The sequence below is a fragment of the Chenopodium album genome, chromosome 17, assembly GCF_948465745.1.
Source record: "Chenopodium album chromosome 17, dcCheAlbu1.1, whole genome shotgun sequence".
In the NCBI taxonomy this organism is placed as follows: domain Eukaryota; kingdom Viridiplantae; phylum Streptophyta; class Magnoliopsida; order Caryophyllales; family Amaranthaceae; genus Chenopodium; species Chenopodium album.
The window spans coordinates 32,199,784-32,216,602 of NC_137850.1; the positions used below are offsets into that span (position 1 = coordinate 32,199,784).

General features: G+C 33.8%; 1 long non-coding RNA gene across 1 annotated transcript; it reads right to left on the reverse strand.

The window, feature by feature from the left end:
- Positions 1 to 709: 709 nt before the first annotated feature.
- LOC145589299 (uncharacterized) lies at positions 710 to 14,955 on the reverse strand. The gene is made up of 4 exons (XR_014101641.1): positions 14,890 to 14,955; positions 14,287 to 14,365; positions 906 to 1,044; positions 710 to 810 (listed from the first exon to the last, which is right to left on the reverse strand). It is a non-coding gene; the product is annotated as an uncharacterized LOC145589299 (long non-coding RNA).
- Between the last annotated feature and the right edge of the window lie 1,864 nt (positions 14,956 to 16,819).

The following is a 16,819-nucleotide window of genomic DNA, read 5'->3' on the forward strand; positions in this document are numbered from 1 at the left end:
AGATATATTTGGGGAGACTAGAGGGGCAGCGAGGGGTATGGAAGGTGCGACGACCGGCGGTGCGATGGCCGGAGACGTGGGAAAGTAAAGAAAGAGAGGTTGTGTGGTGGTGATGGTGATTCTCTTTGTTTTTTCAAAACAAACAACATACTGCGTGAAAAGGGTTTCATTCCATTCTTTTATTCTCTTTGTTCATTCCATTTCATTTGACCCATGCAAATCAAACGACAGCTTAGTGTGTTTTCTTACTTACATATGTATTAAAATAATGAAAAATAAAAACCCTCTAAGGTTTAACTAGGAAAAAAAATAGTAATTTAGTCTTTAATTTTCTCATTACCTGGTATCGAATATTGTTAGTCAATGATTTTCTGATTTAATAAATATATGGTAAATATTTTTTTAAAATAAATATATGAAAAATCTTGTATATAATCAATCAATATATATTTATTTTTTTAAAGTTGGAGGGAAAAAAAGCACTTGAAAGTACACGTGTCATTTTTAGTTTTATATTATTGATTATTGATGATTACAAATTAAATGGACATCACTTCTTTATTGATTTGTTTATTAATGCTTTATAAAATGGATAGTTATAGGCATTCTACTGTTAATGCAGTTAATTAAAATTTCATTATTAAAATAAATCATGTTTATAATGTTTCATTAATCATTATTCATTTTAAGACTCATATAAAATGAAGAAAGGAAGTCATACAAGATTAGCTCTCAATGATAAGCAAAGCTTGTAGCACCACTCTTGTGGAAATGACCTTGTGATGATCAGACAGCTTTTCCCCATAATTTCTAAATTCAAAATAAATAAATAAATGTTAGCATGAACCGGCATCGAAGCAATGAAGATTCCACCTACTAGAATCGTTATCATATTGGGTACAAACCTGGGCTTCAGATGAAAACCAACAATCAACCAAGTATGTTCAATTCTTGGTTAAAATTTTGTTTGTTGTCACCAGAACGATTAATCCTTCTTTCAATGCTTTGTTCATTTCCTTTCCTTCAGCCTTCAGGTGAATGTGCCTTTAAAGAAAAGGGATGACAACATGTTACAAAACAATTAATATAGCATATAAAAATAACAGCATGTCACAGTACATGTGAGTTTTGAGAATTATATAAAAATCAACTTATATTTGTCGAGTTCAGCTCATATTCTCGCATGCATTTAGGCACTAAATTATATAGAACTAATAAGCAATCAAAATAAGTTTAAAGCACTCAAAATCAAATCACCATTACATAGAATTATGTGTACAGAAAATAATGTATTGTCTAAGATTTAGTTGAGTTGAATTGACATCTATTGTCTGAATTTAATCAATCTAACACATTCAAAATTCCACTCTAATTAGCAAGGTTCAGAATAAAGTTTTTGAAAGCCTCAAACTTTTAACATCTATATCCTTTTTATTATTAACACTTTAGAAATAAATAAAACAGAAGTGTATAAGTAGAAAATACATCTGCAACTATGTTATGAAGAGAGAAATACAGCAAGAAGAAAAGGTATCTCCAACTGCAGCTTATATACTCGAAACATCTCAGAATGTCTAACGTAACTCTGAGATAGTAATCAGAAGAATCCAAAAAGACTATAAATACCCAACTGCTATCAACGAGCCTTAAGAATAACCCATAGGATTCAATGAAACCAAACAGAACTGTTTCTAGATAAAAACTTGGCCAATAAACTACCCAGTCTCACTTTACCATCCTTAAACTATTCAAGCCAAAGTTGTGCGCATCCTACTGCCTATTTGTATAGGTTTGACATTTCATTAAAGGAGAAACTAAAGCACCCATATATAAACTTGATCACTCAATTCAACTTCATAGAGATTAGAATTCACGAAGAAAAAAAAGCTCTTATGATCAACTTCCACCAATGAAGAGATCCATACTTAAAAGGAATACACTTCCTCTATTTCGTTATAGTTGCAAAACTAGTCTATTTTTAATGTTTATAGGAAATTTTGTCAGTTACTACCTCAAAAAGGGCCCCTTGTAATTACTATCCCTAAAAAAATAAGTTGCTAATTACTACCCCTAAAACTGTTAAATATATATGATTACTACCCAATGTAATTTTCCGGCTACTTAAGGCTATAATGACGTCATCTGTTAGCGAAAAAGTAATTAAGGCATTTTGATCATAATTTATTTAATTAAACAATGAATTAAAGAATAAAAATCCACTAAATCAATCAATTGCTCAACAAAAATCCCAATGTTTATCCTCAATTTTTCTCCTCTTTTTCAATTGTTCATCCAAAATCCTCAATTTCAACCCTAATAGATGAAAAATCGGCTTAAATATTCCAAATTCACTATCAACTTCTCCTCTTTCAATCTCTTTCCTCCTCAATTGTCGAGGAATTGACTAAAAATCCGCATCTTTTTAATTCTCCTTTTGCAAATTTCAATTATTATAACCCTAAATTTTGATTATTATGACCCTAAATTTTGGGACTAAAATTCAACCATAAAAAATTAAATGCCTTGTCGTGCGTTGTAGCATATTGTAGATGCCTTGATAAAAATTTAAGTGTTAAGGTTTAAAAATTGGGAAAAATCTACTAAGGGGGAGAGAGAATCAGAGAAGAAGAATAGAACAGAGAATGAGAGAAGAAGATGAAGATTGAGTAGGATGAAAATGAAAATAAATTAAGGATTTTTTTTTTTTTAATATTTCATCTTTGAATTACATAAATAAGAATTAAAATGGCTTAATTGGGTTTTAGCTGACTAATGACGTCACAAACCCCTTTAGTCACCGAAAAATGCAATGAGGTAGTTATCATAATAATTAATCAGTTTTAGGGGTAGTAATTAAGAACTGTTTTTTTAGGGGTAGTAATTGACAAATGACCCTTTTTTAGGGTAGTAATTGACAAAATTTTCATGTTTATAACTGGAAAACCTCTTATTTTTAGTAACTTATACATCTTTATTTATCTTTTAGTCCCACTCTTTCTCTACCCCAACCTCTCTATCCTCTTTATAATTTATTTCTTAATGAATTACAACTTATCGAACAGATTAATTACAAATCTAACCACATTCCAATATTTAACACATGAAACCTATTGATTAAAGATATGAAATAGCATAATCAATTGATACTTCCATTAATTGTCATATTCTTATGTTCTAAAATTTTCTATTACCTGAAAAAATAAAAATGCAAAAATGTTATAACTGTTAGTTTGTGCTGTAAATAATAAATGAAATGGGTAGCAAAAAGATAATATAGTAAGAATTTTTGCTTTTTTTTTTTTTTTTTTTTTGAAATGGTTAAAATAAATGTACTCATTTTCAATAGAATGGTTGAGAATATTTCAAATTTCCGTCCAAAAATACACACAAGTAATACATTCCTAATTATAGCAAAACAAACCCAAATGGGACATATTATGGACTTATTGATTCCACCATTGTAGAAAATTCTACCTGCTTTAACAATTACCAATTGATATGTATAAGAAAATGCATTCCTAAAATCAAAGAGAGAGAAATCTATATTAGAAAGATTTTTTTTTAAAAAAAAAAAATTGTCATTCTAACATTCTAAACTATTACATTGACATAACCCGATAAATTTCAAAGAATTGCTTATTTATGGATTAATAATAATTCAAAGCAACAACTAAAATCCATGTTAAGCTACAACAAATAAAAAAGAACTTAAAGAAATAATTATTTTGATATTAAACTGCAACAAAGAATGCAAGAATAAAGTTTAGGCTTAATATTTCTCTTTTGAATAGTACCCTTTATCATTGGAGTTTATGCCTGGAATTTTTTAGTACTCATGTTTTTATTGGTTTCAAGGCTTAGTGTTTCAGGCAGTCTGAATTCTATCATTTTCCCAATAGTTCCCAATTGTTGAGTAATTAGGTTTTGATGATTGTCTATCTAACGTGTTTGTTAAGTTGTGTATAGAAAGAACAAGTTATGCTCGGAACAAGATACAATGAACCAGAGAAATGACAAGTATATGTATAAGGAATTTGAGCAATCTATAATAAGCAATAAAGGAACAAGAACAATGATGAGTTATGGTTGATAAGCTCGACGATGGCTAAGTAGCACATAAAGGTGACTATGTAATAGGTGTTTGCATACGTTAGCTGTATGAGGTAAGTATCCTATGCATATAGGGGTCATGTACGTGTAGGAGTCTTTTATTAAGTTTAGTTTTTCTAGTTTGCTTTTAGGTTAACTCTAGTTTAGTTTGGCTATGTTTTAGTTTTCTTTCTTGTTTTTACAAATATAAAAATAGCTTTAAGTTTAATTAGTTATCTCACTTAAAGTTTGTTTATAACAAACAAACTTCAATCTAATGTTCTCTTAAGTGTTTATGTGAAGACAAGAACTGACTTAGATAAAGTCAATGGGTTGGATCGTAGAAGACTTCAAGAGGAACAAGAGAGAATGAATTAATCTAAATCAGGTTCTCCAACGAGAATCAAACCATGAAGGAACCTGAAGGTATCCTCCAACGAGATCCGGAAGGAACTTTCAGCAGGCTTTCCCACGAGAGCCGAAGCATGTTCCCTAATAGGTTCATGAGGTTTTCCCTATCAGGTACACACAAGGAGCTTCCTAACAGAAGCAGATGAGTGAAGCTTGGATTGCGAAGAAGACAGTGAAGCTTGGTCTGCGAGTTCCAATAAGGAATGAAGAAGAGTGACAGCAAGTTTCAGTATAGAACTGGTACTTGGCCTGCCGATATCCAGAATACAATCAAGACTACAAAAGTCTAGAACAAGTGTTTCAGATACACAACATGAAAACGGAGAAATTGAAGTACATTGCTCTAGGATTCATATAAGTATGTTGGACATATAAGTCTGGAATAAGTCTATGGAACCAAAGTGAACTCCACACAGTCAATGAAAATTAGAGTTACTGCGTCATATGAGTTCTGAACCCAATAGGAACTTAAGTCTGCACGTCTTTAAGAGTCAAATTTAATGATATATATCTTAACCTAATACATTCATATCTTTTAGGGATTTGGTTTTATTGAATAAAGATATTTATTTTTTAATAAATTCCTTTTGGAAAAAGATAAGTCTGTTTAGAAAGTATTTTAACTAAAACGATAAGTTTTGAATAAAATCTGATTTTTTTTTTTTTTAATTATACCTTATTCTTGACATAATTTATTCTTAACAAAAAGATATATTTTCATATTATTTCAGAAAATACCTTTCAAACTTATCATTTGATAAAACCTATCTTTTTCAAGAAGAAATAAATCATTCAAGTGTACTATAAATATGCTCATATGTATTCATTCACATTTACGGCCGACGAAGTGAAGTGGTCATGCTTAATGGTTTCACACTTCACCATGAATCTAAGTCAGTCCTCCTAGTCGAAGTTCCTGTTAGGATGTGGCTTAGTTTTAAAAAGCGCGCCTAGGTGCTGTTGAGGCGCAAGGCGACCCGAGGTGTAGGCCATAACGCCTCAGCCTTCCTAGGTGTCGCGCATTCCAGAAGGCACCTTCAGACTGCCTCTACCAAAGCGTAAAGCGTAACGCCTGAGCCGCCTTTTGTGTAAAGGTGTGAGAAAAGGGGATTTGGATTAATTTTTGTAAAAAAAAAAAAAAAACAGATTTCTTTTCCAAATTGAAGCTTACCCAGTCTTTAGTGTGATAATTCGAGCAAAAGTCCCTTGTTAATCGAACAAAATCACTTCAATTTGACCCCCAAATTAAAAACCCCAATTTTTGAAGAAACCTAATTTACGGGTTGCTTTGCAATTGGAGAATTGGTGATGTGGGAGTTGGTTTTGGTGCTAATAACAGAGTTAGTTATGATTTGTGCTTGTAACAGAATTCAATTACAGTTTGTTATAGTTGTATTAACACAATAGCTGACTTGTAGAATACAGAGTTGCTTATAAATACTCTATACTGCTCTTGTAAGAATCATTCTGAAAATCAATAAGATTTTTTCCCTTTTCTCTCTCTACCTCTTCTCTTTCTACTGTTTTCTCTCTCTCTTATCAGCAGGATCCTGATCCTGCATCATTGGTATCAGAGCCAAACAATTCGATTAGAGATCTGATTTCTGATTGAATTGATATCATTGCAAGAAATTGCTAAAATTCTGGGCAATTTAATTCATACCCACCAATTGTTTGATTAATTGCTTCACTGAGAAATCAAGAAGATTTTTGAATAATTTGTTTGATTCTTGAGTTCCGGCGCGTGTTCCAAAGTGGAAAGGAAACATGGATCAGCAGATTAAAGCTCTTGAGGGTAGAATAAGTGCTCAAGAACAATGGAATACTGAATTTTCGAAGAAAGTGGACGACAAATTTAGGGAGATAATCAAGCTGTTGCAGACCAAGGGGAATCAAGAAAGCTCAAGCTCAGGTTCTTCTTCTTCTTCTTCTTCTTCTTCTTCTTCTACTCCTTCATCGAAAGGGACTCCAATTGGTGACAACGGGGTCAATTCTAGGCCCTTAGGTATGAATCCTAAGATTGAATTTCCTAAATTTGATGGTAGTAATACTTCGATGTGGGTAAACAAATGCTTTAAATACTTCAGTTTATGCAAGATTCTTGTTGAAAAATGGGTAGATTTGGCTTCCTTGAATATGGTAGATAAGGCAGAAACTTGGGTTATGAATTACCAAGCTGCTAGGAAGAATATACATGTAGATTGGAATGATTTTGTGTCTGATCTTAAAGGTTTAAAGAGCATAACTGGAGTGTGGTGGAACAGTTTAACAAGTTACAGCAAGTTGATTCTCTTGAGGATTACATAGATAGCTTTGAGAATGCTAAATCTTTGTTAATGGTAGTCATGCTTTGCCTGATGCATGCTTATGTGCTTGATAGCTTCATAAGTGGTTTAAAGCCATCTATCAAACCCTTTGTTAAAGCATTTAAACCTGCTACTATTTCTGATGCAATTGAATTTGCGAGGTTGCAAGAAGAATCATTGAATCAGTTGCAGTCTCTACAGTCTGTATTCAGCTCTAAGAGTCACAAATCTTTTCCTGTTGTTTCAAGTAAACCTTTGAATTCTGGAAGTGTTGCTTCTTCTGGAAACTCAAAAATATCTGATGCTTCTTCTGTTAGTCAACCCAAATCCTTCAAAAACAAAACCTCTAGACCATATTAATACATACCAGCTGATGTGAGAGCAGAGAAAATTGCAAAAGGCCTTTGTTACTATTGTGATCAGCCTTATGAAAGGAATCATCAATGTCAGTTTAAAGAACCTCAGTTGTTTGCTATAGAGTTTCTGGGGAAGATAGTGATAAGGAAGAGATTGATTTGGAAGAGCTGGAAGTTGGTCTGAATGATATGCCCTGTATTTCGGTCAATGCTCTTTCACGGAATTTTCAGACTATGAGAGTAGTTGGAATGGTTGGTGACACAAATACGATTCAGGGAGTACCCATAATTTCTTAGATCTGTCTTTGGGAAAGAAGTTAGGGTGTAGTCTGGAAAAGATTGACACTCACTCAGTGACAGTTGCAGATGGTAGTCATTTGGCTTGTCAATTTAAGTGCAGAGAATTTTCTTGGAAGATGAATAAGAAGGAATTTGTAGCTGAAGTCGTGTTGATTGACTTGGGAAGTTGTGATATGGTGCTTGGGGTGCAATGGTTGAGTACTCTAGGGGAGATAATTTGGGATTTCAAGAAGCTTTTTATGAAATTTCAAGTAGGTGGACAGCCATATGTTCTTAATGGTATTCCACCCAAGAAGCTGATGGTAATTGAAGGGTTACCAGCTGAGAAATCTGGGATTCAGCACTGCAAATATGTCTTTTGCAAATCGTGGAGGAATCTTCAGTTCAGTTCACGGATAAGCAAGACATGAATGAAAAGCAGTTGACTGAACTTAAAAGGGAGTTTAGTGAGGTGTTTGCTGACCCTACAGATTTACCTCCTAGTAGAGGAGTGTTTGAACACAGAATACCCTTACAAAGCGGTGCTTCTCCAATCAACATCAGGCCATATAGATATCCTCTCAAACAAAGAGATATCATTGAACAATTGATTCAAGAAATGTAGGATAGGGGAATAATTCAAAATAGTTGCAGTCCTTTTGCATCTCCTGTAGTTTTGGTGAGGAAGAAGGATGGTACTTGGAGATTGTGTGTTGATTATAGGGAGTTGAATCACAGGACAATTAAGGACAAGTTTCCTATTCCAGTGGTGGAGGAATTGACTGATGAGCTGGCTGGAGCAACTTTGTTTTCAAAGCTTGATTTGAGAGCCGGTTATCATCAATTAAGGGTGCATTCAGAAGATGTGTACAAAACTGCTTTCAAGACTCATACAGGCCATTTTGAATTCTTAGTTATGCCTTTTGGCTTAACTAATGCTCTAGCATCGTTTCAAAGTTGGATGAATCAGGTTTTTAAACCCTTATTGAGGAAGTGTGTTCTATTTTTTTTTATGATATTTTGGTGTATAGTAAAACCAAGAATGATCATTGCAGCATTTGCATCAAGTGTTCGAGTTGATGCGGCAAAATAAAATGTACATCAAGGAAAGCAAATGCAATTTTGCTATGGACAAGGTGGAATATCTTGGTCATTTTAATTCTGCAAAAGGGGTTGAAAGTCTTGAAACTGATCCTAAGAAGGTGGAAGCAGTAGCTCAGTGGCCTGTTCCTAAGTCAGTTAAAGAATTAAGAAGCTTCTTGGGTTTCACAGGTTATTATAGGAAGTTCATACAAAGTTATACAGTGATTTGCAAACCTCTTCATGAGATTTGACATTCTGGAAGAGACATTACAATTAGAAAGTTATACAGTGATTAAAACAGATCAGAAAAGCATAAAATGGCTTCTTCAGCAAAAGATTTGAACACCTTTTCAGCAATTTTGGCTCTCGAAGTTAATGGGGTTTGATTATGAAATTCAGTACAGGAGCGGTCAAGAAAATGTGGTAGCAGATGCTTTATCTAGAGTGCAGGGATCTAAGGTGATGTGCTTGGCTTTGTCAGTTGTTTCTTCTGCTTTGGAGTAGCAAATTAAAGCTAGTTATCTCTTGGATACGAATTTATCTGATGTTATTGGGCAGTTGCAGCAAGAAGCTTCTCATGTTACATTTGCACTTAAAGATGGCTTACGTAGAAAAAAAGGAAAAATTGTCGTTGGTCCAGATGATGTTTTAAGGACTAAATTGATTCAGAGGCATCACTCATCTCCTGAGAGTGGACACTCTGGAATAGACATTACAATTAGAAAGCTTAAAAGTGTTTTCTATTGGAAGGGTATGAACAAGTCAGTAAGGCAGTTCGTTAGGGAATGAGTGGTTTGCCAGACTTCTAAGTATGATGCAGCAGCATATCCTGGGCTATTACAGCCACTTCCTATTCCAGAGGCAGTTTGGATGGATAATATCCATGGATTTCATAACCGGGTTACCTAAAGCAAGTGGGAAAGAGGTAATCTTTGTTGTGGTAGATAGACTAAGCAAATATGCTCATTTTGTGGCATTGGCACATCCTTTTACAGCTTTAGAGGTGGCTTAGCCTTATTTAGATAAAATATTTAAGCTCCATGGATGGCCTAGAAGCATTGTTAGTGACAGTATTCTTGAGTAAGTTTTGGCAAGGGTTATTTTCTCTACATGGCACTGAATTCCTTTTGTCATCAGCATACCATCAAGAAACTTACCATCTAGAAACTGATGGGCTGAAGTTGTTAATAGATGCCTTGAGTGTTACTGGTATAATACACACTATCATTCTTCAATTCAGATGACTCCCTATGAAGTGGTTTATAATCAACCACCTCCACTACATTTGCCTTATCTAGCAGGAGAATCTTCCATAGAGACAGTGGACAGAAGCATGCAGAAAAGAGAAAATATGATAAGAAGCTTGAAGGATCATGAATGAAATGTTTGGCTGACAAACATAGATCTAAAAGGCACTTTGATGTGGGAGATTGGGTGTGGCTAAAGCTGCAGCCTTACAGGCAAGTTTCAGTTCAGAAAAGGGGAAATCAGAAACTTGCTTATAAGTATTTTGGGCCTTTCCAAGTTAAGGCCGCAATTGGTAAAGTTGCTTATAAACTGAAACTTCCTGCGGAAGCTAAGGTTCATGATGTTTTTCATGTTTCACAATTGAAAAAGTTTCATGGTCAACTACCTGTTGTAGCCCACATTCCTCACTGGTTTCAGGGTCAACATGACTCTTTTGTCTTGCAACCAGAAGCTATAATTGGAAGAAAAGTGGTCAAGTCTCAGAACTTAGCTAAGGTTCAGTACTTGGTCAGATGGGCAAGATGGGCAGGATATTCAGATGGTGAAGCAACATGGGAGGATGCTATAGACTTTGAGAAAAAGTATCCTAGCTTTGATATTACCCAAGACTTTCTATCAAGGGGGAAAGTATGATGTGGGAGTTGGTTTTGGCGCTAATAACAGAGTTAGTTATGATTTGTGCTTGTAACAGAATTCAGTTACAGTTTGTTATAGTTGTGCAAGAAATCATCCTAGGCCTGAGGTCTGTTTCACACATGCTAGAAGAAGGCCCAAGAATAGGCCAGCAAATGCTTGATGATGAGCTGGACGAAAGTTGGTTACAGTTTCAGTTTTGGAGAAGGGCAAGATAGTAATTCAGAAAATAGTTTGTTATTTGGTTGTTATTTTGATTCTCTGTATTAGCTGTTAATTGAGTTTGTTAGGCTGATTGGTGGTTATAAATAGTGTCAATGAGATAGGGGAAATGTATCTAGAAAATATTGTTGAAGTGTAATTGGGAGAGCACCTTCCTCTCGAAAGAAGGCCCTTGTATTGTGATTACTCTGATTGCAATACACTTATCCCTTGGCTGCTAATTTTCTTCCTCTGTTTTCCAGAATTCTCTGTTTTTCTTACCAAACTCTAGCAAGTTGTTGTATTAAGACAATTGCTGACTTGTACAATACAGAGCTGCCTATAAATACTCTATACTACTCTTGTAAGAATCATTCTGAAAATCAATAAGATTTTTTCCCTTTTCTCTCTCTACCTCTTCTCTTTCTACTGTTTTCTCTCTCTCTCTTATCAGCAGGATCAAAGCATCAATTGGTGGGTTCTGCTACGGCAGACTTTGCCGGAGATCACTCCCCAGTGGTTTCTAGCAGCAGATATACCGGCAGCCGGCACCGGTGAAGCAACCCAGGTTGATTTTTTTTTTTTTTCCCTTCTATTCTCTCTTTGATCTCTGCTCTTCTCCATTCTTTCTTTTTCTGCTTCTACTTACTCTTTCTCCTCTGCGGCATCTACCCACTTACAACATAAAGATTTTATTTTTTTTTAATTATTATTATTTCAGTTTTTTTTTTTTAATTGATAACAAAAGCCTGCTCCTCTTGACTGTTAAACACGTGACCAGCCTGACCACTTTTTTTTAATACCAAAATAAGAAGTAAATAAATATAAATAAAAATAAAAATAAATTGCACCTCATATCCAAGAAGCGTGCGCTTTCGCTTTGCGCTTTGCGCCTAGCCTCCAAGGACCCTTTGCGCCTCGCGCTTTTTAAAACTAAGGAATGTGGTTTCAGTTTGTCCAGTGAGTTCTAGACAGATTAACATATTAGTTTTATCTCTTTATTCATTTATATGTATTTAGAGTTATTCCTTAGAGATCTTGTAATGAGAAAAAGGGTTTGAGTGTATTTTGTATTGGGGTGTGAGAGTTCGTGAGGATTCTCGTTATTATAATTGAAAGATAGCAAAGCTTAAGTTTCAAGTGTGAAGTCGAGTGAGCTTATGGTGAGAAGCCAAGTGAGTGGCACTTTGGGAGTGCGTGTGGAATCTAAGTCTGGGACATAGGTTGGGTAGGATAGGGTCCTATCAAGTAGCAAGTACCTAATATGAACCTGTGAGAAAGGTCTGTGTATAATATGTTGTAACTAGGTGTGTTGCCCTATGATAATGAAGTGTTTGTGTTAAAAATCCCGAGTAGGGTCGAGGTTTTACTTCTAGTTAGGCAAGCTTGAAAGGTTTCCTTGTAAAATCTGTTTTGCATTGTCTAAGTTCCTAACATCAATCAGTCTATATTCCGCGAAAATTAGGCGCTAACAAGACGTTTGGAATGTGGGAATGGGAGTTTAGGGATTAAAATGTGGGAATGAGATTGGAAATTGATTGTTGGGAATATATAAAAATATAACAATACCTTGTTTAGTTAGTGGATGAGAATAGTTAGGGAATAAACTTTTCCTTAGGTGTTCTACATTAAATCAAATGTTCTAAATTAGTTTTCATATGTTCTAAACCATAAATTAGTTAAGTTTGATGTTATAAATTTTAAATAACTTGTTTCAAAATCTTAACTTGTATGTTCTAAATTTTAAAACGTGTGTTCTAAGATTTTTAATTATATGTTTCAGATTTTAAAGCGTATGTTCTAATTGTTACTCGTATGTTCTAATTGTTACTCGTACATTCTAAATTTACTCACATTTTCTATATTTTATATCAGATGTTCTAAATTTTTATTCACATGTTCGTAATCTTAAACCAGATTTTTTAAATTTTACTCATATGTACTAAATTTTATAAAGCAAATTTTCTAAATTTTTACTCACATGTTTTAATTCTTAAATAAGATGTTCTTAATTATTACTTACACAGATGTTCTAAATTATTACTCATGTGTTCTAAATTTTAATTTGAGTCACATATTCTAAATTTTAACTCGTATGTTCTAAATTTTTATTCACATGTTCTTAATTTTAGATCAGTTCTCATATAACTAGTATATACTTCCTCCGTTTCTTTTTAGTTGACACGTTTTTTTAGTCACGTTTGCCAATGCACGATTTCAACCGTTAATATCTTTAATTATCGATGAGTAAAAATTATAAAAAGTTGATATTTTGAAAATATATACCGTGACGAATCTAACAAGACCCCACATAATTATATTTTTCATTACGTATAAATCACAAAACATGGTCAAAGGAAAGTGTGTGAATAGTCCTAAAGTCAAAACGTGTCGACTAATAAAAAACGGAGGTAGTATATGTTTGTTAAAATTCAATCTTGCAAAGGCTCATGTATATTTGATCTAACTGATATCAAGCTCAAAACAAGCTACTCGTGAGCCAAGCTTGATCAATAAAAGACTTAAAAGAGCCAAGCCTCAACAGTGAGTTGAAAACTCCCCGGGCTCATGTATTTCTTATCAAGACTAACTCGATTAGCCTAAAAAATTGACTTGACTCACGACATAGACATCCCTAAAAACCTTCTTTAGAAAATTTTTATAAATTATTCCTATTTGTTTTAAGTTGTAAGGCTTATAATACAAATAGCACCCCAAATTTACTAAGCTTGTATCATAGGTGAAATTTGAGATCCTAGGCACTACTCATATCATAACACAAAACAACAGCTTAAAGACTGGAACCTTAAAATTCTTATTATATTGTAATGAACATCTAAATAACACTACTAAGCAGATCAAGCAATTTAACAAAGTTCCTTTTAATCTTACTGCACAACACTTCAAATTGTATCTGCTAATTAAGCAACTAAGACCTTGTTTTTTGTAGGACTTACAGTTTAAGAACTGCCCAAGTGTCATCATAGTCAATCAAGCCTTTTCAATTCATGTGAAGTATGTATAAGTAACAAAAATGATCAAGCACAACCATGATAACTTCTTCAATAGAACTCAGTTCTATTGTAAACCGTTCAGGGATATTCTTTACAGAAAATGGTGTATTGGACCTGTGAGATGACCTGGTATTGATAATGAAAAATCAGGACTACTCAATTAAGTATAAAAATTCCGGAAACTAACAGCTCCAGATGACTTTCAGAACAACTGGGCTTGGTGGAAATATAGAATTACAACAAAAGCAATTACCCAAGTACCTAATCCTTCATTTATGTCACCTTGCATTTTAGTGGCTCTGTACACAGATATGTAAACTGAAATAATCCTATAAGCTCAACAACTTTACCAATAATGTAAGATCAGCCAAAATCACTAACTATGACACAATATGCTGTGGTCAGAATTCCAGTCTATTATATACATTGCCATTAATTGAATTTGAATGAACTAATGCAAATCCTCTAAATATTAAAACACTTACAATGTCCTACTTCAGAAACGCATACTATCAAAATGCAGAGGCATTTGCCTTCAAAGAATATTTATCAACTTCAATACATCCTAAATTCTTCACTGAGATCATAAAGAGCCAAATCATTTCATATTGAATCAATAGTAATCTTGTAAAACCTTCAGAACATATATACAATGTCTAAACTTACTTGAATCAGACACTACTTTCAATGATTTGTTGGGGACAGCTGAAGCAAAACCACAGAGGAATGGAGGAAGAATTGATAACTGCAATCACACAAATTTCAATTGTTAATTGGAAGCTGTCTGGGTGGGGGTTTTTTTATTTTTTATTTTTGATTTTTTTAGAAAAAGAAAATATCATTCATTCAAAATACAAGAATGAGATTTGCAATACATAAAATATATAACCAAACTATGCAAGAATCAGGGTAAAAAAGTCCAAAATGTAAAGTTACTGAACTGAGCATAATTCAAGGCAAGTTTAGGGAAGGCATAGTCGCATAGGAAATAAAGAAGTGGCTTGCAGAATAATCCTACACATATTTAACCCAGATCAAAATTACAAATCAACAACAAACTAAAAAAACTAATTAGAGATTTAAGGAATTTACAAAACTATCAAATCAATCAGAATTCGAAAACAAAATGTATATTGTGCTGATCCAAAGGAATGAATTATACTGAAAATGTATGTACTCAAAAATTCTAAAGACCAGTATGTGGTGCTCTTTATCCCAAAATTAACCAAATTCAACCAAAAAATGCAAGAGAATGGGGTGGACATGCACCTTCAAATTGCTTTGGAAGAAATGACGTCAGCACAAAGAAGCAACCAAATTGAAGGTAAAATCAACCATTTAACTAAACTTGTGATGCAGATGGAGATTCTTCGGCTGAATTGAGTAGTAGAATTCTGAAAAACAGAAATTAGAATTCAATACATCATCTATTTGCACATGCAGATGAAGTAAACAAATTATTTGACATAAACGAAAAGTTAAGCAATATAATTCTGATAAGTGACTATTACAGCAAGATTAAGCAAAATTAAAGAACATATAAAATAAGAGCAATGGGAGGCAGAAAAGTCGCAACTTTAAGAGTGTAAATCGATTATACAACCTAAATGAGCCCTCGATAATGTGCATAAACTGAGGATGAAGCTGATAAACTAATTAAACCCTATTTTCATTTGGTGAGAAGTTGGATGATTTAAAAAAAAAAAAAAAAAAGGCCAAATTTCTCTGAGTAAAAGTTGGTTATTGAGCAGATAAAGTAGAAGGTTTAGGGATTTGTGGCAGTAGTTAACGGATTGGTTGGATTGCTAAAATTATTTTCTTTAAATATTTCAAAGTGTGGGAAATTAGTTAATGAGATTAGGAAACATGTGTTATTTTAATTCACATTTTAATGGTTTACGGTTGAATTTTTTTCATAGATTCCAAATTTTTTAACGACCCATTCATCTTTAACAACAACAACAACATAGAGTCGCAAAAAATGCCTCTGAATTTGCTATATTTTCTAGTAATGAATAGAGCTGTCAATTTGGGTATTCAAGTCGAAGTCGGGTTCGGGTCGGGTCAAATCAGGTTTCGGGTTAAATTAGGATCAGTTTATGTCGAGTCAATCTAGCCTCAGATCAGGTTCACGTTCAGGTCGGGTCAATTTCGGTTTAGATTATTCCGGGTCATTAACCTTTTCAGGTATAGGTCGGGTTCGATTCAAGTCAAATTCAGATCGGGTTCAATTTCAGGATTGGGTTGTGTTGAGTCGGGTTTTGGCAGGTTAATAGATGGTACATTCAGGTTCGGGTTAGGGTTGAGTTAGATAATTATTTGGTCGGATAATCTTAAAGTTAGATCATTCTTGGTTTTGGTTCAACTTCAATTCGAACAAATATCGATGTGGTGAAGCTGAACCTATATAATTACGCCTTTTATAATTTGATCAAACATTATCAAGATTTTATTAAGCCTATATGCAAAGTAATAGAGAACAAAAGGTATATAAGCTGAACAAATTGTACCAATATTTTGTTAAGGATTGAGGGTTTACAAAACTGTAACAGCTGAATGAAAGGTGTGTAAAATTTTATTAAACCTTTCATGACTCGGGTCAATAACAGGTTGTGTTGGGTTAAAATCGTTTTCGGGTTCTAATCGGGTCGGATACTAATTTGGGTTCGGATTGTTGTCAGGTCGGATTAAATCGGTTTAAATCGGTTGACGGTTACTATCAGATCAGGTGTAGGTTCGAGTTTAGGTCATAATGTATTGGATCAAATCGGTTGTCGGTTAACATCAGGTCGATTAAGGTCGGTTTCAGGTCACTAGTTTCACCCCATTATTCGGGTACAGGTTCAGATCATTGCCGATTCAGGTTGGGTTCTCGGGTCAGGTCAGTGGTAATGAATGTTAATTAAAAAAAATTAATTTTACTTAATTAGTTAAGTACTGATTTAGTTTTATTAGATAAAATTGGATAAATTATTTAACAAGGTTTTTTTTTCGTGTGTATGAAAAAGGGATTGGAAAATTGAGTAAAATGGCAACTAAGCTATGGTTTAGACCCAATCACCAAATCAGTTCCTAATGCTGACCATGAACAGTAGCAGCAGCCCACCTTAGCTAGTTGATCTTGATCTGCAAAATGGTTAAGAAGATAAATTTACTTAATATTTTCTTATGTTAATTAAATTTTAGCAAGTACTAACTG